Here is a 25,821-nt window from a genome sequence, read left to right on the forward strand (position 1 = left end):
ATTTTTTTTTAGTTAGCAACAAACGCAGCTACACATCACAGTACACGCGCCTGTGAATGAATGTTGTATATTATTGCACAAAACAGTCGTCCTAGCTGTATCTCGTGTAGTAGCCTACAAACTAAAATGAGTTCGAATTCTTCACAAGTGGTTCATGCCGATGAAGAAGTGTGGTCACCTGAATTGGAAGGACAAAGTCAAGTAAGGAATCGATGACATAAATAGCCCTCTCCCCCAACCCAGTGTTGTGTTTATGTGAAATCTAAGTTTCCGACTTTAGGAAGAACGAGATGCAATTCGTACACATCTATCCATGCTTACTCAAGCACCATGAATATGAAAAATCCAAGGATACAATGGCCCTATAGAGTGTAGTCTGGCTAGAAAAAAACTCAGATTTCAGAAGACAAAATAACTAATTTGCCAAAAATAAGTTATTATACTATATCACTAGTCATGATGGGCTCATGTGTGCGCGTTATTTGTGAAGTGCGTGCGTGTGTGCATGTTTGAAGTGACCGTTATTCATTTTAACCTTGTGCTTTTCTACACTGATCCAATAAACCTCTCAACCAAAAAGAAATCGAAAAATTTATGTTTGAGGTCCAGCTTTGTAATTGTTGCAGTCGCATATTAGTAAGCCTTCACATCATCTCAAGCTATTTATACGCAAAACTATTTCTCTGTAGATACTTTTGATGATACATACTTTTATTAAATTATTTATAAACAGATAGTAAACTTTCAGACTGAACTGAATTATTTTCTTTTTAATCATTGAATATAAAAAGTCATATCATGTCTTTAACCTACAAACAACCAGAGGAAGGGAGGGCAGAAGAAGTGAGCAAGGCAGGGGAAGGGGGCAAGGCAGGGGAAGGGGCAATGCAGAAGAGCAAGGGGACAAGCTTAGGCACAGTAAGGGGACAAGGCAGCACAAGGTGAGAGGCATCATCAAGAGGGGGGAGAGGAAGGGCAGCCAGGGGCACTAGAGGCAGAAGGGTTGCGGCACTGCAACCTCTGCCACAAGCCCAGGCCGTCACTGTTCTTCGTGAACAGAGGCAGCAAAGATTAAGGGTAAACATCAATTTAAAATTAATTCACTAGTAGTGGTACATAAGTTGGGCAACTTTTTATTGACATTTTAAATTCCTCGTCAATTATTTACTACACAGAGAGGCCTATGATAAAAAAAACATGTAAACAGAACAAATTCACTACTAGAATTCTGGGATTCACCCCCCCCCCCCACCCACCCAATCATAACTTTCGTTCTGGCTCTACCATGGTTGATAAATCCCTCGACAATCAAACTGTAGAGTTACATTAATTAATGTTCACACCTAAGAACAACAAAATCCAAGCTCTTGTTGGACTTGATTACAATCAATTCAATTGTCAAATCTGTCAAATAAATAATTAAATACCAATGTTAAACACATCAGCCATGACTGCTAGCAAGAAATGTGGGTACACAACTAGCGCAGATAATTGAAATGCACAAGTTTGTTTTGAAGGTAAAACAAACCCACATGTACATTGTATATTTCTATTGAAACTTATGATTTTGTAGACTTGCAGACTTTGGACCCCTTTTACTTGCAAACCAACCACATCCAAGACTGTGTTTATTCAACATACTGGGACTCATGTACACAGGTGTACATAGATGGATGCTGTAGGTAGTGACAACCCTACAGCACGAACTGCATGTATACAGCTCATAAACCTGCACAGATTCAAAATAATTCAAATCAAAATAATTAAACATTGCCAATTTCTAATTACGCAGGAGGGCATTGCAAATATATGTCAACCGAAGGAGTTCGGCAGTTGCTGCTGCAAGCTGCAGAGAGAAGCCTAGGTCTCATCTTCGACATTTTGCATGAGCAACCAGAGCAGCCAGCCCAACCTCGGCCTGCTCAAGTTCTAGAGTGGTGTACGTACTTGTACACATTGCCGACCAATGCCAACAGATGAGGAATGTATTTGTTGCAGAAATACTTATGGGCATTGCCTTTCTTTACATCCAGTATGTACATTTAGCAACTTTCAATCAATACTGCACTTTAAAGGCAGTGGACACTATTGGTAATTACTCAAAATATTTATTATCATAAAACCTTACTTGGTAACGAGTAATGGGGAGAGGTTCATAGTATAAAACATTGTGAGATCTAAAATGATCCAGTGTAGACCCGACCATGTGAAGGCAACCTCATCTTCAAGTTGTGCAGCTTCTTCCTCATCCTCGTCGGCTATTCCGTGGACTTGTTCAGCATGTGCAACCACTTGAAGTCCTTCACAGCTTTTTCTAAAAAATACATGGAATAATGTCAGCTGTGTATAGAATAATGCCAGCTGTGTATGTACAACAAAAGTAATTGCATACCGGTACTTTAGTTTAAAAAACAAGACAAAAAACTGACCCTATTTTACATGACATCACTGGCTTCACCAATTCGTCATCTTGTAGGGTTATATCACCCTCAAATTCCTGGGGGTAAATAAACTGCCCATCAACCTTGTAGTTGACACTGATGCTAAATTTGAAAAAATTAAGATTACAAAAATGTCATGAAATGTACTCTAAAGTGACGTATTTTTCCAGAAAGTGGTAATTTTCCCCGAATTTGATTTGGAAACCTAAGAATTTGATTTAGAGGTCTCGAAATCAATCATCTGACGTCCGAATGCACTCAACTTTGTCTGACAAGGGTGTTTTTTCCTTCATTATTATTTTGCAATTTCGACGACAAATTGAGCTAAACTTTTCACAGGTTTGTTGTATGTTGAGAAACACCAAATGAGAAGACTGGTATTTGACAATTACCAGTGTCAAGTGTCTTTGAAGGAGATTTGAAAAGATTAACTTTATTATTTGCAATGCGAAAACATAGAAGTAAAATTAACTTACAATCCAGAGGAAATGGAGTCACTGTCATGATAGTCTCTAGTGATTTTGTCTCCACAGGTGTTGAACTTGAAACAGCCATTGGTAGGCCTCTAGATGTGGAAATAAATAAGATAGCTTTAATTAATATTGTCAGTGAGTGACTGAACACATTCGATACAGAGGCCAGTCTTATTGTCTAGATTTTGTTTTTCAAGGTTCCCTTAAATTATAACATTATAATAAATAAAAAAGGGAAATAAAAATAAAATCATGAATTCACAGGGGTTTCAGAGTGCTAGTGAGTATTGACGGTGAAGATTTTCTTAATGAATCTTTTCTTTTTTTCTCGATATGATGTGGATGATGTGAAAGGTTTGTTGGATTCTAAAATACAAAATACTCACGTCATAGGGCTGGAACTGGCGGTGCTGCTTCTTCTCCTCGATGGTGCATGTTGTTGGCTGACGACGTGTTTATCCAGTAAAAACGTGGCCAACCTACTAAGTACTAGCACACGACATTTTCATTTCTACTGATATTCGACGCCATCTCTGCATAACGGAAACTGGAAGCTTCATCGATGTGTTTAGCAGAGATAGCGGCTTTTTATGGTCTTTGTTATAATTATTTTGCTTTTGATCTTTTTTTTTTGTTTTTTGGTACGATCATCCATTGTTGCTGACAAATATTGGTTGATCGCATCGGTAGTCCCCCCCCCCCAGCGCGCCGAGTGTGGATGGAGTGTGCACCAAAAGTATTCAATGGGCCGTGCGTGTGTGTACTGGATGGGGTGCACGAGTTTAAGTTTGTCTAGTTCCCTGACCACATATTCCTTGACCTCTTTTAATGTAAACATAAGTCAGAGATTTGGGGTGTGGGAGCCAGACTACGTGTATGTACACAACACAACCTCGTATGCAACGGTGGGTTAATTTGGCGCGCTCGAAAAAGTTTTTAAAGTGTTATAGCCGCGGCGAGATCGATCATCATTCAGAACGACGTTTACTGCGAACCATAGAAACCGACCGATTGCGAATTATTTACGTGTGCCCAATTGAGTGAAAAAATAGCTTATATTTGTCGTGTGAGGGCAGTATCTACGAAATTGATTCAAAAAAATGAATAAAACGCTACCGGAGCGATAAAGTCCGATCGTTAAATTACTTTTCTTTCTTTCTCATCAAATATGGAATTTCGGACGAAAATATTTCAAGGGATGTTTTCTACTATCATCATCATTAAACCGTGTGTTATGTAAATCTGTGATCTTAGGAATTTTTAACGAGGTTTTTTCTTACCAATTCTGTATCCCCCCTTTAATGCAACAGCTTTGGTTGTTTATTGGTTAATAACGGAATTACTGGCAAGAATAAACCTTGAGCACGGGAGGAGTATGAAATAATAAACACTTACGGGAACTGTACGCCCGTAGGGATCTCAGAAGGCAGATGCGTCGGCACGCTAGAACAATGGTGCTAACACCACGCGAACAAGACAAGCAAGACCACGTTGCCGTCACCGACTCGTGCTTATATACCCCGTGCGGCCCTGACAGTGGACATTCTACACGCCCGCGTCTTCAACAGTGGAAGACGTCCGGTTACCACTCAAGTATCTAATATGGGATATAATTTACGGAAAGAGGGCGCCCTATATTTCGCTACAATAGTTAGACATTTTGTCCTCTCATAGTCAATGGTGCCTTGTTATGTTTGAAAAGAAAGATCACAATGACATTCACATTGATTCGCGGTTGTCATTGTACACGCCCAAGTACAATCCAATTTGATTTCAAAGTTGAATTCTAACTTTTATAAAATGGCTTACAAATGCTGATCTGCATATGAAACTGCGTGCTTTCATATTAACTGCAATGCTTTGATGGTTAAAATTTGAACATGCTGTAAATAAGAAGTACATATAAGAAGTCAACTCACCTACAACAGTTGTTGTCTGCATAAATGATCTTGGGAGAAGGTGCATTGGCACGCTTAAATCGGCTGACTAACCCACGGGCCATGCGCTCATAGCAACCTTTTGATTCGTCTGCCACCACCACTGTAGTCAGGAACTGGCCCCATTCATTCAGGACGCTGGTCACATACTGCATGGTGCCTCTCCCAGCCCCGTATATTTTCTTCAGGATCTGGAAATTTACATGTAAATCAAAACATTTAAAAAAAATACACTCACTCTTAATTTAGTGTAAGTGTAGAGTGCCCTGCTGTATGAAAAAACAAAGACAAGTTCATGTCAACAAATGCTCATCAGATGTAGACCATTCCTAGACTTGGCAACATATAACTTTGGCTCCCACAAAGTAACTCCACTTTTACTCTAAAAGTGACTCTGAAGTTCTGTACTTTAAGGCATGGGGGTTAATATTATGACTCCCTTGCCTGTATCTCCAGTCTTTGATTGAAGTTATTATTCAGCTTTTTTTTAGCAGCGTCACAAAACCTAGCCACATCTTGTTAGTATATATATACCTGTCTGGTTCCATCGATGCATAGAATCTCTCCAGTCATGCTGAGGATTGACGCTCTGTACACGTGCATCTTCTCCATCTCTAACATCAGGTGCGCTCGACGAATGACACGAGGTGAAGGTAGAGGGCTTGGTCTGATAGGAGGAGTGTAGGTGATGCCAGTGTAGGGAAGTATTCCTCGCTGTGAAGAAGAACTGCTTGCAGTGTGAGCTTGGTACAGGAGTGTCTGATACAGGTCACGTCTCTCAGCGTACCACTCATCATGACCATTTTGTGTCATCCGTTGAACCTTCGTCATTGAGACTGCATTCAGCCTGTCCTGAAGAAGAGTAACAACACTCTTGTCAATGGCACGCTTCCCACAGACAACAGCTGGAAACAAGCTTTCGATAGCCGGAGCTAACTTCATGAGAATGTTAGGGCTGTATGCATGCCATACATACTGAAGTGGCTGCTCGTCATTACTAGCATCTTGCCGGCGAGCCAGCATACATTCGTTGCATTTCAAGCGTTCAGTCAGTAACGTGTAGTTGTATCTCATACCACACACCTGCCTAGCAACATTTCCATAGCCACTCTTAGTCAAAAATGTATTAGGCGGTGCAGGGCATCTGGCATTGGGGCACTTTTTTTTGACATCCAAAACACCAACAGGCCTCCAAAACAAGACAGGCGTGGTGAAGAAGGACAGCATTGTAGGCAGCGATCCCCGTTTTGTGGTTGTTAGTGGTGGAGGGTTGAATTCCATCCTCTTCTTGAAGAGCTGTCTGGTCATGGTAGTTCCCTTGGCAGTTGTGTATCGTCTTGCAGCTTCAAAGATTCCATAAGGGCCATCGGACTTGAGCCAACAGACATTTGGTGCGTACATGCCTTGGTCCCATAGTAACTGCCATCCTTCTAGCACTGCGGAGTCATCCAATCGTGACTGTGATGATGGCGTTGGCCGGTCGTCCTGTTCTGTTGATGAAGATGCATCTTCTGAAGGAAGTAGTTTACCGACGGTAATTATCTGGGTAACCACAGGAACCTCGGACTCAAGGAAGTGTACTCTCTGAAAAGTAATCAAGAGCACCAACACACTGATAAAAATACCAAGTCACAATAATTATAAAAAAAAACCAAACCCACCTTTTTGCTCCAGTTGCAATGTCAGTCAGGTATCATACATGAAACAACTTGCACCGTTGTGTTGACTACCAAACAATGGTTTCTTCTTTGTCAATTGCTAAGATAATCTAAATCTTCATCTAACATGTTAGAATACTCCGTCCGATGTCAGAAAAACACCCTTTCTTCAGTATATAGGTTTGAATCCATGGTCATATCTTTCACTGCATTGACTTGAATAATATCAAGATTAATTAATCAAGAACTCTTTTCTTATCTGATGATATAAAATTACCTGCAGCGGCCAAAGGTTCTTCATCTTTAAAATAATCAGGATCAGGGTTGGTGTTGGTGATACTTCTTAGACGTGCTCGCTCTTCTCTCTGTTCCCTTTCCTACAATTGAAAACATGAGGGGAAAATATAACAAATCAAAATTTAAAACTACTCACTCAGTCAACTCAGAAACTGTGAAAATTAGTGAGCAGAGCAAGGTCATATGGCAAGGATTTGCACCTGATTTCGTTTCAACAGGATATGGCCTTACCTTCTGACGTTGGTCAAAGTCAAGGTCAAGGTACCAAATCATTGGCGTACTCCAATAGGCACTCCTTCTGCCACTTAAGACGAGGTGTTGTCTCTCCGTGCTGCTTGTACGCTTCTAACAGCCACACCGACCAACCAATGTCGTTTTCCATGACCCACTTGAAGGTGCAACCTGTGTATTTCCCGAAAGTCAATACAATGTTTGATCTCCATAGATCATCGCCTGTGACCTTGGCAGCTTTTTCTGCGGTCTTAGTATCCCACCAGATTTTGTCTACATTCATCTTCTGCTTTATAGCAAACTCTGTAGCTTCTGAAGAACATTTCAGTCGGGCTTGTCCAGTTTTGTACATTGGTATTTTGGGATACAGATTTTGTCGCATATGCCTTTCCAATGATTGGGTATGTGCCAATGTTTTTTGGCAAATCGAACAAGCCGGCAATGACTCTATGAAGGTTGCATCATGCGTTTTCATGTGACGAGCCAAGTTGGAGTTGTTGCTGAATACTTTACTACACTTGGGACAGGCCTGAGACTGTTCCATGATGACCTGTAATTAACCAAATCAAACACTATTCTGGATCATGATCAAGGTCATAATCAACTCTATGTTTATCTCACATGTATCTGTACATAATTTCTGTGAAATCTGAGTGTTCCAAAATGAGGCTGTGAATTGCAAAACCCTGTCCCTGTAAAATCTAGGCATCTTCTTGGGTGTATATTCCAGCCTTTGTGATGCGATACCGTTACCGTACCAGTACCAAATGTTTCTTACTGATTTGTACTTACACATGTACGGTGCCAATCTTCTGCAGATCCTGAAACCCCTAATCTTACCGGGTACATGATGCACGCAAATTTTTAATAAACCAGCTAGCGATGGATTCGAACCGTCAAATCTCAGACAAAGCCGAGATTCCACCAAAGTCTAGGTTTGTTGGTTTATTATACATTTGCATATCAAAATGTACACGTCACATGAAGTCATGCAGTGATGATGAGAAATGAGAGCATGTGATGAAGATGATGACTGACAGACCATAATGGCTGAGGGATTACTGGATATACCTCTCAACCTCAGTCTGACACTAGTAAGCTTATACATGTTACATCTACTATATTAATAGATTGCTCCTGCATGTTCGATGGTCCATGATTAGTATGATATTCTGAAATTATGTAAAACACAATCCAAATTTAATGATTAATTCACTATCAATTTCTATATTAAATTCATGAGACTCACGAGAAAAGTATTAAAACATTTGCATAAAATAATAAAAAGTTAGCATATCTTTACATACACAAACCTTCAAGGTTGACATGCTTGCAACAACGGTATAAATGCAACAGCGGTATAAATGCAACTGTACACAGCGTTGACGCCGTATCGTAATGAACGTATACTATCAATCATCATGATCATCTCATAAAAATAGCGACACTCACAGCCCAACGAGCAGCTATCTTTGATGCTTTTTTTGTCTTTCTTCTTCCTTGTAAAGTGCAGCCTTCAAATGGTTGAAGATGTATGCACTGCGTGTGAGCGCATGTGTTGACTTGGGCAACAGGAATTTGTGTCAGGTGCAGATAGAATTATGTACAGGTGCGAGTAAAAAGCTGGAGATGAGGTTTACTTCAGTCGGGGGTCCCTTAACGCCAGTTTGAAAGCGTCAAGGGTCGGGTACGCCGCAGGATCAACTGGGAGGTTGTTCCAGTCCCGGATGGTGCATGGGAAGAAGGAGCTGGCGTAGGCTGAAGAGCTGGTATGTGGGATTGTGAAACGAGAGCCATGGCCTCTTGTTGATGTGGTTGAGTGTGTGAGAAGGGTGTTCCAAGGGATGTCGACCAAGTTGAAACTTATTTTGTACATCATTTGAAGGTGGCTTTGGTAGCGACGTTCCTGAAGAGAGGGCCATTCTAGGTGATCTAGCATGGAGGTAACACTGCTCGTTCTTCTATAATCTCCCATGACGAATCGAGCTGAGCTTCGTTGGACTTGCTCTAGCTTCTTGATGTTACATTGCGTGTGGGGATCCCATGAAGTTGCTGCGTATTCGACTGCTGGTTGAATAAAGGTGGTGTAGACAGCTTCTTTGATTTTCTGGCTGCTGTGGCTCAGATTGCGGGAGAAGAAAGCCTTGGTGCTAGTGGCTCTTTTTAAGATGTTGTCAACATGGGTGTTGAAGCTTAGCTTTGGATCAAGGTGGACTCCCAGGTATTTAGCGGAGTTGACAGCCTCCAAGGTATGCCCATGGATGGTGTAAGAGGCAGGGACAATGATCCGCTTGATGGTGACTCTGACTACTTGGCACTTTGTTGAATTGTAGCGCATCAGCCACTTCCTTTCCCAGTCTTGGAGGGCGTCGATATCTTTCTGGAGGCTGATGGTATCGCCAATTGAAGAGATGGGTCTGTAAACAACAGTATCTTCTGCAAACAGCCTACAAGTAGTTGTTGAGCTTGAGAGGCAGTCAGGCAGGTCATTGATGTACACTAAGAAGAGTAGAGGGCCGAGTACACTGCCTTGAGGAACTTTAAAACAGTAGTACGACATAAATAAAAATCAGTACAAAGTGGCGATGGCTATACAATACCTAAAATACACTTACTCAGCTTGAATGTCCTCAAAAAACGACAGATTTTCTTCGTGTTGTTCTTGTCACAGCATAGCGAACTCACGCGACAATGGAGGCTGCCATCTTAGTTGCGAATTGACCCGATTGAAGAAAGGTCAACTGGCTCAACATTTGGTCGCTGATTAGTCCGTTGAGCAGAGGCCTTGCTCAACATCGCTCAAAAATTGGTCTGTTGAGGAAAGGCTGTGCTCAACGTGGCTCAATGATTGGCTCATTGGTTATAGAATAAGTACTTGCATGGGAGAGCGCCTGGGAATACTGGGTGCCGTAGACTTTCCTTCTTTTTTTCTTCAGAGAAACAACTTTTTGTAAATCTGGACTTGACACTTAAGCCACAAGTGTAGTTAGTGTCTACAGCCATACTACGCTGAAACACCGGTTCTCGTCTGATCATTGAAGATAAGCAGCGTCAGGGCGAGTCAGTACTTGGATGGGAGACCTCCTGGGAATACTGGGTGCCGTAGACTTTTTTTCACAGAAACAACTTTTTGTAAATCTAGACTTGACACTTAAGCCACTGCATTGAGTTTAGTTAGTGTCTACAACCATACTACGATGAAAACACCGATTCTCGTCTGATTACGGAAGTTAAGCAGCGTCAGGCCTAGTCAGTGCTTGGATGGGAGACCTCTTGGGAATACTGGGTGCCGTAGACTTTCCCTTTTTTCCTCAAGGATACAACTTTTGTAATTTTAGACTTGACAGTTAAACCACTGCATTAAGTCTAGTTAGTGTCTACAGCCATACTACGTTGAAAACACCGGTTCTCGTTTGATCACCGAAATTAAGCAGCGTCAGGCCCAGTCAGTACTTGGATGGGAGACCTCCTGGGAATCCTGGGTGCCGTAGACTTTCCTTCTTTTTTTCTTCAGAGAAACAACTTTTTGTAAATCTAGACTTGACACTTAAGCCACTGCATTAAGTCTAGTTAGTGTCTACAACTTTTTGTCAGTCTAGACTTGACACCTAAGCCACTGCATTAAGTCTAGTTGGTGTCTACAGGCATACTTCTTTTTTTCTTCAGAGAAACAACTTTTTGTAAATCTAGACTTGACACTTAAGCCACTGCATTGAGTCTACCGAGTGTCTACAACCATACTATGATAAAAACACCAATTGTCGTCTGATCACCGAAGTTAAGCAGCGTCAGGCCTAGTCACTGCTTGGATGGGAGACCTACTGGGAATACTGGGGCCGTAGACTTACCCTTTTTTTCCTCAAGGATACAACTTTTGTAATTTTAGACTTGACAGTTAAACCCCTGCATTAAGTCTAGTTGGTGTCTGCAGTCATACTACGCCGAAAACACCGGTTCTCGTCTGATCACCAAAGTTAAGCAGCGACAGGCCGAGTCACTACTGGGTGCCGTAGACTTTCCTTCTCTTTTTTTTCAGAGAAACAACTTTTTGTCAATCTAGACTTGACACTTAATACATCCGTGTTGTATTTATCCAGTATGGGCAGTTGTGTTACCTGTGTGACGATAGCTCCATGTAGCCCATGTTTGGACTAACGTCTTACTACTAGGGCTATAAGCTCCAGTGTGACATGATCTTGGTGTGACGTGTGACCATGGCTAAATCCAAACACAGGGACGTCCTTAATCCGTCGCAAACACGCACAGCTAGGTTTGGGGGGTCGTGTCCGAATTAGCGGCTACAGCTAGGGCTATGGCTAGATTTACGTGTCATCATGCGTTGAGGTATTGGACGCCCTTAGCAACACACTTAGCAACAGCCGTAGCCGTAGCCATATCCGCCAGTTCGGATTGGGCCTGAGGTACACGAACAAATGAGAAGTGCCTGACTAAGCCACACTCAGCCCTCCCCGCTGATAGCAATGATGTTACTATTAATTAAGTCAGGGAGTTATGCAATTACCCAAATGGGAGCGCCCTCTATCTATTTACCTATCTATCCATTTATCTGCCCACCTCCTAGGAGACTGAGCCATTTCAATAAACCTTAAAGATTGTCCTTATTAATCTTTAATTTTTGTTTGCTTACACGTATCCTAACCGTACCAATAAAACATTCTTCAGACTCATATGCCGCAGATGATGCTCGATCAAATAAAATATACAACATCAAGAAACAAAACGTTATTATTTTGAAGATTTTTACCAAGTAAGAAAACCATGGAGGTAAACAAATCAGTTGCAACGACGTTTCAAAACAACAATCGAGCAAAGAAACAAACAAGGGGTGAAACAAACAAAAAACAACCAAACAAACCAACAAACACCAAAACAAACATATCAAGATTACAAAAATAAATACGTTTGTTAATTTAAAGAACCAGATTGTCGGGTCGCGATAAAATCTGACATGATTGTGTTTTCACGAAAAACTTGTTTAAATAATCTTTGGCGTTTTGTTTTCTGTCTGTGTTCAAAGTAAACATAATATTACCACACAACAAAAACTGTTACTTATGTTAAGTATTTTTAATTGAAACATTAATTGTTTAAAACATCAGAAAAAAAATAGGCGCAGCTATAATCAAACGACACACAAACAAACACGAAGATGTCTCAGACAGAAAATTAACCGGCACAGGGTCAACTTTTCATCATAGTTTCATCCATGAGGAAGGAATTCACAAACGATGCCTCGTAACATCTTAAAGACCTTTTCCATGCACCTGTTTTCTGTAAGACAGTAATTGTCGTTGATATTGGTGATGATTTCTTCCACTATTTCGTAACACACACAAAAAAAAGGGGGGATTATTGGAAAATCAGTTGGTCTGAAAAACACAGAGCGTAGTTTGTATCTAAGCAGTTTGTTCATGAAACGTTATTATGGAAATTGTATCCAATTAACTTCCTTATGTTATCCCCATTTGATTATACGTACTAATTTTTCAACAATGATATATATCGCGCCAGTTACAAATATTTCGCGTACTGCTTATGCAAGGGATTCAATTTCAATTTGAAGCATTATTTCAGAGTTTGTCGCAAGGAAAAATATTTTTTTCAGTATTTATTTGTGTTGCCATTTTGGAATTTTCTGCCGATTTGCTTGGTGCAGTGATCATAGGATTGAAAGGAAAGGGGAATTGATTTTTATTTTTCAACTTAATTTATTAAACAGGTTCACGTACATTTATTTGCATCTTTGAATATTTTGCTATTTTTTCAAATTTACAGAGAAAATCGTCATTATAGTCTGAAAATTGCTCTCGAATCCAGGTTTTAAACCGACAAATTTTTGTTTTACTAATTATAAGGTTGTACGCTTAAGTTGAACGAAATTGTCAAATTAAAAAAAAAAAAGTAAAATATATTATCTTACACAACTTTCTTCTCTATACACAATATCTGCTTACCTCTGGTGAAATTCGTATTGTTTCTGGGGCCGTTTTTTTTCTTTCCATTATTGTGATTTAAATTTAAAAAAAAAAAACAGTAACCAGGCCGCTCTTATCCGTACGCAATAAGATCAAACAAGCATGACCTTGTTGATGGTGATACCACAGAGCAACAAAGTGTGCAAGGGAAATTAAAAGTAAAGTCTGGGGACAAAAAGAAAGAAAGTATTTTCCAATAAACAAAGTATTTTAAATGATGTTATTGACAGACTGAATCTTATGGTAATTTTTTTTTTTTATATCGTTTTCATCCTTACAGTTAATTAGATTCTCGTCATCTATACGATTGTTTCCTAATTCTTTGGAAAACTTGTATGACGTGCAATTTATTTAATTTGTGGAATACAATACTAATCGTTTGGACAGAGGCCTTCGTTTGGACAGAGGCCTTGCTCAACTATATACGCACCTTCTGGCCCAGATGCTGAAGTCAAGAAAATCAAATCATTCAATTAATAAGCTCTCCAAAAAGGCCGAAGAAAAATGTTATAGAATGTACTCTTTTTAACTCTGTAGGGAATGATTATATAGAAGTAGTTTTTCACATTGCAAAACAGTCGTTTGGAAAACTTCTTCAACAACGAAACACTTAAAAGTTACTCCGTCCGGTATTATTTTTACTATAGCCAATGCAGTTAAGCTAAATTATTTTTAGCTGTTCCGACCGTCCGTCGGAACAGGTTTTGTTTTCGTCGAGATTTTTATTATTTTTATTATTAGCTGTTCCGACCGTCCGTTGGAACAGGTATTGTTTTCGTCTAGATTTTTATTGTTTTTATTATTATAAGCTGTTCTGACCGTCCGTCGGAACAGGTATTGTTTTCGTCGAGATTTTTATTATTTTTAGCTGTTCCGATCCAGTCGGAACAGCTATTGTTTTCGTCGAGATTTTTATTATTTTTATTGATAGCTGTTCCGACCGTCCGTCGGAACAGGTATTGTTTTCGTCGAGATTTTTATTAGCTGTTCCGATCCAGTCGGAACAGCTATTGAAAATGTTTTCCCTGTTTATTATAAGCAGCTCTATAAAACTGAGCCACTCAACCACCAGAGAAACGTCACCTTAATAAAATCTCTGCTTTTGTATTCCTGTCAAAAAGTTTTTGTTTGTCACGGTCTAATTACCGAACGTAACGCAAAATACTGCTTTACAAAAAGTGCAGAAATTGAGCAGAACATCTGGATTCACAACTTGAACATGAGGCATGGTTAAGCTGCTTTTGTGTTTAAAAAGCTATTATGTAGTTTGGTCCTGGGCCAATGGCTTTTAAAGGAAAGAATCGCAGCGCTTACGTAATTAGGGAACTGTGCTTACGCTAAGCGTATTTTACAGCTTAGCAGAGAATTTGTTCTTCACGTCACAATTCGCATCAAAAAATTTGCTACAGTTGACTAATTGTGCTCAACTCCTGCGAAACTTTCACTGCGAAAACAGTGACTTAAAAATTTGATTTGCATTCGCAGGAAAAACTGTGCTTTACTTTAGACAAAAGTAGGCAGGGGCGACTAGTGTGCTTAGTGTTAAAGTCGCGACTACAAATTATTATTTGAGTCGCGACTACTGTTTTTCTCTACTCCAGTTATAATCGTGTCCACACATCAACTACAAAATTTGTCTTGACTACCTGTTTGGTGAACCAGTTGTGTTGCTTAAATTAATATTGCCCTTGCGGCATAGCGGCACAAATCTTGAGAATCTGTACTTAATCATGACAAGTGTCGTAGTTAGGTTTGAAGTGCGACTAGTCGAGTAGTAAAATTCACTAGTCACACCCATTCGCAACATAACTAATATTGCCTTTGCGGCACATAGCGGCACAAATGTTGAGAATCTGGATTTTACCTCGACAAGTGTTGTAGTTAGGTTTGAGGTGCGACTAGTCGAGTCATGATGGGAACTTGCTTAATGAAAAAGATTCAGTGCTCTGCAGAAGAATTGAATTCTGCGCTTACGTCAAGCGAAATAGACTGCTTATTTCACAGCTTAGCAGGGATATTTTTGCTTGTGCGCAGGGAAACTTATCATATGTAATCTTTGCTTTGAACTAATTGCACAGATAATTCAGCGCCTGCACAGTAAGCGGAGAATGGTGGTTGTATAATAAATGGGCAGAGTTTGGTTGAAGCAGACAGAGCCATAAAACTGGTTGGTTCTATAGGGGAAATTATAGCTTGACATTTTATGACAGTTTTGGGCTCTGCGAGGTACACATATAAACACAGAGTGGATATGTGTTTGTACTTGTTTTATGCCTCTGAAGAAGGTCCGGATTGGATCGAAAGCTAAGGCCATCTACCCTATTAATTATATAAATACAGAGTCAGATACAGACATTACCGTGCAGAAATCGTGCAATTGAAATGTCTCATTAGAGCGCCCCCTATCGGCAGGAGTTGGAAAATAAAGGAGTATCCTACAAATTAATTATGTGTTTTTAAACACGTAAAATAATATCAAATGGAAGCTTAAGGATGTTTAGCTTAATTCCTATCATAAAACATATTAAAATTCTTTATTAATTAACCACCAGTGACCCTCATCTGCATATTAATTAGGAAATCTTTGCAGCATCATATCTTAAGAACTTCACGGCCGACATTTCAACTGTTTGTTCTTAAAGACTGCTTGGGGGTTGGAGATTAATTTGAAAAAACTGTGACCTCAAGTTGACCTCTACTTCTGCGTCAACTGGAAGTGTCACCATATCTCAAGAACTATACAGCAGATTTTCAAAATATTTTCAGTTATAAACTCCTTAGGCATAAAATATTAACTTTAAAAAACCGTGACCTCAAGTTGACCCCTACTTCCAGGTCAACCGGAAGTGGGACCATATCTCAAGAACTATACAACAGATTATCAATTTTTGTTCAGTTATAGACTCCTTAAGCATTCACGATTAGTTTGAAACAACTTTGACCCCATGTTGACCTTTACTTCCGGGTCAACCGGAGGTGAGCCCATATCTAAAAAAGTAAAAAGCTAATGTTCAAACTTCAGTTATAGACTCTAAGGCAATAGATATTAGCTTTGGAAAACTGTGAACCCAAGTTGACCTCTACTTCTGGGTCAACCGGAAGTGGGACTATAAATCAAAATCTACACAACCGATTTTATAGTCTCCTTGGCATTGCAGATTAATCTTTGGTAGCTGTTGGCCCAAGTTAACCTTTACTTTATACGTGTCAACCGGGAAGTAAGACTTTATCACAAGAGCTACACAACTTTTTTGAAACCTTTTTTCAGTTATATATTCCTTGGGCAATGAAGCACATAATCCAAGCAAAACAACACGGAACAGCTTCCTGTTTGTTCACAAACACTTCATGTCTAGTTTATTATTTTTTTTTGGGGGGGGGGTAAAAAAAAAGTAATAACTATTGATAAGAATTTGTTGATAAAAAATTTGAGGTGTTCAAATTATGATTTTATGACATGCTGTTCAGGAGATATGATTATTTAAGTGTCAGATTTTTTAAGGTTCATGCAGGCTGTTGAAAAAGTTGAAAGATGAAGGCCGGCAAAATTCAATTATATTTTGGGGATCATCAAGGGGGGTGAATGGTTCCCCATTGGCAATGTTAAAAAATTCATGGCACCCAAGGTGAAAAATCCAGTTGAAACCAGTTGAACAGTCAACTGGTTTCAACTGGGTTCAACTGGAATTAACTGGTGTCCAACTAGTACCAGTTGGATTCAACTGGTTTGAAAAAAATCCAGTTGTCAGATAATTGATGGTGCGTGACAAAAAGAGTAGCTGTTCATTTTAACAATTTTTAGGTGTTCGGGAACACATCTTTGCTTTTATTTAGTTTTTTCTTCTCCTATAAATAGGTTCGTTTTGAGTCTATTTCCAAGGCGTTTTGAACCAACTTTTTATTTCCGGTTAGTTAGTCTAATCTCCAGTCGTCATCACGCATAGGGCCCCAACCACAAAAGCTATTTTGACAATTTTTACATCAAACGAAAGGGCTTATTCTGTTTTCAAGGCGTTTTCAACAAAGATTTCCCTTCCGTTAGTTAGTCTTTTATCCACTCGTTATTATGGATAAGTTCCTATGCCCACATTTATTTTTTCTTCTCCTATAAATAGCTTCGTTTTTAGTCTATTTCCAAAGCATTTTGAACCAACATTTCTTTTCCGGCTAGTTAGTCTAATCTCCAGTCGTCATCATGCATAGGGCTTCAACCACAAAAGCTATTTTGACAATCTATTCATCATATAAAAGGGCTTATTCTGTTTTCAAGGCGTTTTCAACAAAGATTTCCCTTCCGGTTAGTTAGACTTTTATCCACTCGTTATTATGCATAAGTTCCTATGCCCACATTTATTTTTTCTTTTATAAATAGCTTCGTTTTTAGTCTATTTCCAAGGCGTTTTGAACCAACATTTCTTTTCCGGCTAGTTAGTCTAATCTCCAGTCGTCATCATGCATAGGGCTTCAACCACAAAAGCTATTTTGACAATCTATTCATCACATGAAAGGGCTTATTCTGTTTTCAAGGCGTTTTCAACAAAGATTTCCCTTCCGGTTAGTTTGTCTTTTATACACTCGTTATTATGCATAAGTTCCTATGCTCTCAACCACAAAAGCTATTTGGACATTCTATACATCATATGAAAGGGCCTCACGTACTTCACAAAAATGGGTGATCTTCTCTTGACCTTTTGACCTTTTAAAACCGGAAGCTTCATTTTAGTCTATTTCCAAGGCGGTTTGGACCAACATTTCTTTTCCGGTTAGTTAGTCTAATCTCCAGTCGTCATTATGCATAAGGCTCTAACCACAAAAGCTATTTTGACAATCTATACATCATATGAAAGGGTTTTAAAGGCATTTTCAACAAAGATTTCCCTTCCGGTTAGTTAGTCTTTTATCCAGTCGTTATTATGTCGAATAAGTTCCTATGCCCTCAACCACAAAAGCTTTTTGCACATTCTATACATCATATGAAAGGGGTATGTTGGTGACCTTCTCTTGACCTTTTGACCTTTTAAAACCTGAAGTGCCTGTAAAATGCTTTGAAAAGTCATTATTTAAAGCCTTTTAGGTTGAAACGTACACTTTTTGATGCGTTTTCCATAAAATTATTACACATCAAGAAGACTGTTGGTTTTGATTTCTTTGTAATTTGACGGGATACTTACAATACTCGTCTCATTTATTCAAACACTGACCCAACAATAGCCGAACACCTAGTGTTTGTTTCTACAAACACTATACACTAATTCAAAGTTTATTATTTCAAAAAATCATAACTTTTGATCTACATGAGGGATTTTTACAATCAATACATCATCGGAAAGGGCATTAAAAACTCCGTAAACGCCTCACAGACATGATTTTGTCTTCCGGCTCAAAAGAGACGTTGAAAATTTCAAAATTCATGTTTAAAGAACAACGTAAATCCCCCATTGGTATGTGCGTAAACACTACACTTCGGCATACACACAACGTGTAGTGTATTAGCTGTGCGGGAGAGTCACGCTCCAGTGATCATTCAAAGAGCGCGAAAAAGCTTCACGAATAGTCTTCGTTCAAGCCATTAAAACATACATGACCCTTACAGTCTTTTCTACAGTCGTCAATATTTCCTAAGTTCATATTTCCTAAACTACATAAGCTATTTTGACAATCTATACATCATATGAAAGGGCTTTACGTACTTTACAGAATTGGCTATGTTGGTGAACTTTCGTTGACCTTTTGACCTGTTCAAGCCGGAAGTGATTGAAAAATGATTTGAAAGGGCGTTGTTTTTTTGCCTTTTAGGTTGAAATATACATCCTTTGATGCTTTACCATCACAGCATACAGGTCTGGCAAATTTCTGGTTTAAAACAAATATTACCGATGATGTCACCAAACATACACTTTTACTAGAGTAATCATGTTGTTTTGACAGTTTTTACAATTTGAATCATTTATTACAAATCTTGAGAACAAAGCAAGGTGTAATATTTGTTATTTAATCCAGGCTTTTATTTTGTATAAACAGCTTCGTTCATAGTATGTTTTCAAGGAGTTTTCAACAAACATTTCCCTTCTGGTTAGTAAGTCTCTTCTCCAGTCGTCATTATTCACAAGTTCTTATGTCCTCAACCACAATAGCTATTTAGACGATCTATAGGCCTACATCATATGAACGGGCTTTTTCGTACGTTGTCCGTTTTCAAGGCGTTTCAACATTCAACCAACATTTCTCTTCCGGTTAGTTAGTCTCTTCTCCAGTCGTCATAACTCATCAGCTCCTATTTCCTTAACCACTAAAGCTATTTTGACAATCTATACATCATATGAAAGGGCTTTACGTACTTCACAAATATGCGTTACCTCTTGGAATTGTCGCTTTGTAATTTCCACTAGGCTTGTATTATTGCACTGCCGGTTGCCGAAAACCTTGTTTTTGTTATGACAAAAACTTAAGTCTAGTTATTAATATTCTTCGACCCCACAGAGGCAAATTAAAATTACAAAATAAAATATATAAATTTAGAAATTTTGAGAAACACGATTGAAATGAAGGAATGTCGTCTCGGAGGACGGCTGAGAGAGGAGACTTTTGTAATAAATTGTCGATTTATTGTTTTTGTGTGGAAAATGTAATACTAGAAATGATGTCCTTTGTGAATTAAAACAGGAATGTGAATGAGTTTTCTTATGGGAAATTGCAGATGCGAGCTGGTTGCCTGTAAATTGCCGTCTGTGACAATGTAGGGAAAGGGGAAAAAATATCTGTTTAATATGGACATTATATGCAAGTTCCACATTTATCTCGGTACATGACCCTGTAGTTTGACGATCAACATGGTCATGGTGTGCGTTGATAATATAATTCTATCTCCATGAAAAAGAAAGTTGAAAATAGTCCTAAAACGTCCATTAGAATTTGTCTTCACTGTCATTCTGCGCTGGTATAGCTAGAAAGTTAGCATTATTTGTACTGCATGAAGCATGCAAGCCGAGACCTTTCTAACCAACTGCAGACGGCACTCTCTGCCCGAAGCCTGAGTAGGAGCAACGACCGTTCACAATAAAATCGCTATCTTTCATAAAATAGTAGTCGATTTCTTGTTTCAAACGCGTGAGGGCGACATTCAAAAATCTGTCCTAGGAATTGTGCAAGCATTTGAAATTCACACGACGTGCACGAAGAACGGGATTATATAGCTGTTTTTTCACTTTTATCTCCTATACCAACTGGCCGATTGATCTCGAACTTTCACAGGTTGGTTATTATACGTATATGTTCGATTAGAAAAAGCGCTGCGAAGTTAATAACACTTCCACCTATTGTACACACTACAGCAGACTGCCTTTAAGGACAAAAACACGAAGATCGTGACACGGCGGACAAAAGCACCAAATTTTCACCAAAGTATCAGTTTGTCCCATAGATTTCAAAACAGTCATACTCCAAAAAATCTGAGCATGAGATGACCTTTAAACTACGTCATAATGACGTCACTACGTCTTTTAATGTAATAAAGCAAACGGAAATACCATGGTTAATTTTCTACATGCCAATATTATGTTTCTTAGGCCAATGAATTTAACGAGGACGGTATTAGTTTGTAACAAGTTAATATCCTTTATGGTGACTATGTTGATGCTAAAAAAAATTGCAATGACCTTGACCTTATTATGACGTAATGTATTCAAAATGGCAGTCATTTCCTTTAAACAGCATAACTTTAGTTGTGTAATGCCGGATGCAAGTGATTTTAGTTGCGAATTATATGTATCACTATCTACTGCAACGACTATCACAGCGGCTCAGCGTGACTGGCTCTGCTTTGCAGTGGATGAAGTCATACCTTAGGGGTCTTGTCAAAACTCATCCTGGACAGACCACAGGACGAGGCTCGTCCGATGTCACATTTTTGTCGGACGGGCCAAAGGATGGGAGTTCATATGGAACAAGGTTCCACACGATGAAATGTGTACTCCCGTCCGATACACAGTGCCCAAGGCACCCCACTGAGCGCTCTGCGGTTTCACTGGCTCATTAAACACTAGATAAACAAACCTGGGGTTTGTGGTTTGGGACAAGTCTGGACTGACTGTTTGGAGGTCACTGTAGGAAAGATTATACTAGCATAGCTCATGTAAACCATTAACAGTGTTTTATTCCCCATTCCTAAATTGTATAAGTTTATAAAAATTAAACTAATGAAAACTATAAATATCAAAAGAAAACTTTTTGCAATATTGGTGAAATTATCCACCATCTTGCTAAAAGAAACACGGATGCTAATCATGGCCACCTGTTCATGCACAGGAAATTCCCTTCAAAGATTTGTACCCTTCAAAAAAGGACCATAACACTCCAAACTTGTTGGATCGTGGGGTGATGTTTCCAAGGTTATTTATTGTCTAAATTACTTTCAGGATAATTTCTATTCAATCACGATACATCAAAAGGGGGTACATCATTGTAAAGGTGCTGTTTCATAACATGGATTTCTCAAATACTTAGATTTTAATCTAAAGATTTTAAAAGGGGTTGTCCCACTAGATAATTTAATAAGCTTTTATTGACACAGAAGAACAACATAGACAATAAAGACAATTGCAAATTTGTCCACAGACTGAAATCAAACGTTGAAACCCAACCTGTTAAAAAGTTACAAATTGAAATGCATAGAGAGCTTAAGATATAACCGATTCGTCTGTAGTAAATTACTCAAGGTCATTGAAGCCCAGTGTGAAACCGCAAACTGGCCCTCGGAGACCCCCTGCTTGTTTTCTAGTAGATAGCAATCCTAACACTCTGCGGTTTGTAAACAAACTATCCCTGGTGAAGGCCAGACACTGCAAGCTCGTCCTATAGCCCGTCCGATAAATTAATCACTACAAAGGAATTGAACATGGGACAGAAACCTGGTCCTGGACGGGTGCCCGTCCGTTGGCTGTCCAGGATGAGTTTTGACAAGGTCCCTTACTGACACGTCTCAAACGGTGTGCATTGCTCAAAGCAGATCTGAATCCATGCCCCTAGACTGTGGTGTCCCTCAGGGCTCTGTTCTTGGTCCTGTTCTCTTTACGACATACACTACCACTAGGTGACATCGCTAGACATCACAACGTCAAGTTTCATTTATATGCCGACGATACCCAGCTGTACATATCCTTCATTCCTGGTGTAACCGCAGATGAGTCCTTCAAGCAGATGCACGACTGTGTCAGCCATATTCAAACGTGGATGAGTCATAATTTCCTGCGACTGAATGCAGAAAAGACACAGGGATCGCGACACGACCATGCAAAGTTTACTTCGCAACAGTTCTCAATCAACAACCCAGTTCTGTCCGCTTCCAAAAGTGTACGCCATCTGGGAGTTGTGTTCGACAAGCTGTTCAACATGGAATCACACATCTCAAGCAGGTGCAAAAGCGCTAACTTCCATCTTCGCAACATAGCCCAAATTCGCAAATACTTGTCTCTGGATACAGCTGAGAAAGTCATCCATGCTCTGGACTCCTCCCGCTTGGATTGTTGCAATTCGCTCTTGGTTGGGCTTCCAGCTACGTGTACTTCTCCTCTCCAACGTGTTCACAATTATACCGCTTGAATCGTTATCCAAGCCAGAAAATACGATCGGATTTCGCCAGTCCTAAGACGCCTACATTGGCTCCCCGTTGCAAAGAGGATCACCTTCAAAATACACTCCTTGTGTTCAAAGTTCTGCATGGACAAGCCCCACAGTATCTTTGTGAACTCATCTTCACTAAGCACAGCAGTCGTGCTTTACAGTTTGCTGGGTCTCACTTGCTGGTAGAGCCAAGGTCTAGAACAATTCGCTCCTGCCCAGTCTCACTTCGCCAAACAACATCTCCCAACAACTTCAAGAGGGAACTGAAAACACACTTGTTCACTGAGACTTTTATTGGGTTTCATTATGTTTTGTTTATTCTTCATTTTCTATTGCAGAATGTTTTCATTTTGTGTAGGCGCCTTGATCGGTTTTCTGGACAAGTGCGCATTATAAATCCATATTATTGTTATTGCTATTGCTGTTGCTGTTGCTCTTGCTGTTGCTGTTGCTCTTGTTCTTGCTACTGTCTCGTCGTCGTCGTCGTCGTCGTCGCCATCATCAATGTCAATGTCAATGTCAATGTTTTGTTATTGTTATTGTTATTGTCATTGTCATTGTCAATGTCAATGTCAATGTTTTGTTATTGTTATTGTTATTGTTATTGTTGCCTGTTGCCTGTTGTGTTACAGTTTTTTTTTTTTTTTTTTGGGGGGGGTATACATTTCTTGTGAACATCTGGTATGATTAAAGATGCAGAAACATTGACAATCGGCATTCCTGTCCTCAATCATTTTTGTAGGGCCTAACCACCATCACCATCAGCAAGACGGTGAGCCGCTACAATAGTGTTAAAGATGGTTTGATTCCAATTACAGATAGCAGCAAACATGTTTGCGTTGCTAAAATTAAGTTAGGATCAAAGCCATCAGCTATCGAGACTAACAACAAGGAGGCTGAGCCCGGCTATAGCTTAGTTTGGGACAATGTGCAAAAACAAACTACTATGAGACACCAAAGTCGTGATTGGGGAAACCAATTCCGAATGTGGGCACTGACCTTTGCTGCCCGAAATAGGGTATCATTCAGTAGCGACAGCAACAAGTCCGTGATGAAAGCAGAAGAGATTCCATTGACAAAGTTTCTCCCTTGTGAATCTGACTGGAGTGACCTTAAAGAAATGGCTTGTGTTGCTGTTGAGGGGATTCTGAAATCTAACTTTTCATTCTTGAACCGGGTTAAATGTGTTGGTGTACCTCCACACAGATATGCTCAAGAGATGTCACAGAAAAGTGAAATTGTGAATTTGGGCGTTGTTGAGGAAAATCCCTCAAGTACTCCTGAAACAATTCGAATAATGGAACTTTGTTCCAACAGCTGGTGAAAAAATGTACCCAATTATATGTTTTTGGGATGGCCTTTCTGTGGAAAGGATGGTTGACTCCAAACGAGCCAGGGCAGGAGGGGCCACTGCTAAAGATATATTGGAGGGACTTGTTCAATGTCCTCAGGAATTTCACAGGAGCGGGCTTCTTTTTCAGGATACAATAAAGAGTATGTTCAAGGCTAATAGTGCATCTGACAGGGGTACTCTTTATCAATTGAAGCAGGATTTTGGTCACAAGACAGTAAAACAAAAGGTAATGGACAATTTCAATCATTTTAAAGATTTCCTTGAGTTTACAACCCATGCATGTTGCACGAGTTTGAAGAATCAAGATGAACCTCCTGAAAATTTTCCTGACCATGACCAAATGGAACAAGCTGAATGGTTGAATGATTTGGCTTTGAAAATCATTGATTCATTTGGCCTGCTTTTCCATTACAAGATGTTGCTATAGCTAGTCGTCAAGACAGAGATGAGATTGAGGGAGCTCACATCAGCTCATCATATATCGACGGTGCAGTTGAAGATGGCTGCTGCAAGTGTGCAGAAAACGCGGGTGAGGATATGGTTCGCTGTTGTAGCAATGAGTGTGGGTGGTACCACTACAGTTGTGTACATCTTTCTGAAGTTCCTTAGCAAGACTGGTGGTATTCTCGAGAGTGTAAGGCTGAAAGATCTTACATATTCTCTGTCCTTACTCTATGCATATACTGTTTTTGTCACAAGAAGACTGGAAAGGAAGATGATATGATCCAGTGTTAACTTTACTCAAAGAGTGGTACCACCTAGACTGTGTTGTAGCACCAGACAGCCTTCCAGACAAGTGGTTCTGTTGTATTGCATGTGAGCAGCGGGGTGCTGATGAATTGGTTAAAGATGGCGTCTTAGAATATTCGAAGGCCTTGCTGTTTGAAGGACTGTGCCATATTGTCTTCTAGGAGGCAATCCGTCAAGGAGATGGTCCAGCCATGATAAGCCATTAGCGAATCAATAGTATTCAGTTCTGGGACTACAACCACTATAAATACTTAATTCTCACACATAATATGCCGGCAGGAATTAATGGTGTCTTTCCATCTCGAGTTGCAAATGATGTCATTTGGAACCGAGTAGCCAATTTGACAGGTAGAGAAAATGGCAACATTGGTCTTGATCTTGTAAATGAGTTTCTTAACAGGGACTACAAGGAAATACTTAAACACTCCCGGGGTGTTTACACCAAGGAACAAGTGCAACGATGTTGTCTACTAAGTGGAGCTTTTGGGCGTGATCTTGATGACATATTTCTTACTTCAGTAGCTGGGGGAAAAGGTTTGCCACCCAGGCACCAAGGTGCAAAACTGCATCCAGCTATTCAGGATTTTGTAGTCGGCTACAAGGATGATTGTGTTTTTGTACCAGGTCGACATCATAGCTCCTTTCCAGATTACAAAAAATCTGTTCATGTAAAGTCCCCTGAACAGTTCGAGAGAAAACTGATCCGTCTAGGCAAGTGTATGGACTCCTGGAAAAACTTTGTTTACTAGAAACATCCACAAACAGCCCTCTGGGATGTTGAAATTCTTTTCAAAGTGTTTTTCCTTGCATTCATGTTTAGTTTTGTAAACATTTTAAAATTCAACATAAGTAACATAAGTGCCTCAAGTCATGTACACAGCTTTTTTATTTGCATACTTTCAAGAGGCTTTATTATTGATGCATCATGAAATGGGACACTGGCACATTTTACTTTATGAATAGTAAAATCATACAGTTACCAATACAACAGTATAATCAAGCCCCATTGGCATATAGACATGTATTTTGCCAGGTTGTCTTTTATTATCTTACAGGCAGGACACAC

At 39.6% G+C, this 25,821-nt stretch overlaps 1 non-coding gene and 3 pseudogenes across 1 annotated transcript; all 4 read left to right on the forward strand.

Moving 5' to 3' along the window:
* Positions 1 to 10,028: 10,028 nt before the first annotated feature.
* On the forward strand, positions 10,029 to 10,146 carry LOC139943518 (5S ribosomal RNA; annotated as a pseudogene).
* A 70-nt stretch (positions 10,147 to 10,216) lies between these two features.
* Positions 10,217 to 10,335, forward strand: LOC139943524 (5S ribosomal RNA; annotated as a pseudogene).
* A 77-nt stretch (positions 10,336 to 10,412) lies between these two features.
* Positions 10,413 to 10,531, forward strand: LOC139943572 (5S ribosomal RNA). The gene has a single exon (XR_011786865.1). It is a non-coding gene; the product is annotated as a 5S ribosomal RNA (ribosomal RNA).
* Positions 10,532 to 21,926: 11,395 nt separating this feature from the next.
* On the forward strand, positions 21,927 to 25,504 carry LOC139943485 (uncharacterized; annotated as a pseudogene).
* Positions 25,505 to 25,821: the final 317 nt, after the last annotated feature.

Source organism: Asterias amurensis, chromosome 10 (assembly GCF_032118995.1).
Source record: "Asterias amurensis chromosome 10, ASM3211899v1".
NCBI classification, from domain to species: domain Eukaryota; kingdom Metazoa; phylum Echinodermata; class Asteroidea; order Forcipulatida; family Asteriidae; genus Asterias; species Asterias amurensis.